We start from the raw sequence: 1,007 nt of genomic DNA, 5'->3' as shown, positions 1-1,007 counted from the left end.
AAAAAAAAAAAAGGCAGCCAGAGAAAACCACACCAGGAGTGACCTTAGAGCAGGCACTGAAGAACAGCACGGCATGGCAGGCAGAGGGCATGGCAAGGGCATGGACCCTTGCTTGGTTCCTCAGACCAGGGAAGTCAGTTCCCCTTTTATGACCTGGCAAAGCAGCCTGCACCTTTTTGCCCAGCCCCAGCAACCTTGTGAGTATTCCATCATCTTCTCCTGAGTCTCTGGGCTTCTGAGGCCAGGGAACACATCTGTGCTGTTCACTAGCCCAGTGTCCACCTCATCAATGCTGTCAGCATCTGTTGGTTGAATGACAGTCCCATGAGGGGCCTCCCTTGGGCTCAAGGTGAATGACTCTGCTAGGGGTGGAGGAGTGGCGGCTTGACAGGAAGGAGTGTGGTGAGGAGGGGGCACCCATCACAGGCCTGGCCTTTGCTATAGGGAATATGCTTGCTGGGGATGCATTCGTCACATAGTGTTCCTAAGAGGGTGAACTGAGCTCATGTCAGTCTGAGAGGCTGGAGTCTGAGCTTAGCTAGGGACCTTGGGCAGGTGACTTAACCTCTCTAACCTTGGTTTTCTCATCTGTAAAGTGGGGTAGTACGAACACCCCCTCCTAGGTGGTGTTGAGAAACAGCTAGTGCATGTGAGGAAAGTGCTTTGTCCACACAGAGTGAAAACTCAGTGTTGGGAGCCAAAATCAGCAACCAGAATTTGAGTGGGACTGTTGCTTTTATATAAGAGAGATTCTACCTCCTGGTTACGGGACCTGTGTATGCTGCCTGCATGGCATTCCCTGTGACACGAATGAATCTAAAAATGAACGAATGAGTTTATATGGCTCTGAAGCACCAGCAGGATGCATTGTGACAGGAGGGAAGGGGGAATTGGGAGGAAATTCATTCACTAGACTTTTTTTTTTTTCTTTTTTTTTAAGACTGGGTCTTGCCCTGTCATCATGGCTGGGCCGCAGTGATGCAATCTCAGCTCACTGCAGCCTTGAC

This window comes from Mandrillus leucophaeus, unplaced genomic scaffold, assembly GCF_000951045.1.
Source record: "Mandrillus leucophaeus isolate KB7577 unplaced genomic scaffold, Mleu.le_1.0 Scaffold308, whole genome shotgun sequence".
NCBI classification, from domain to species: domain Eukaryota; kingdom Metazoa; phylum Chordata; class Mammalia; order Primates; family Cercopithecidae; genus Mandrillus; species Mandrillus leucophaeus.
Note: the sequence above shows the minus strand (reverse complement) of the source record.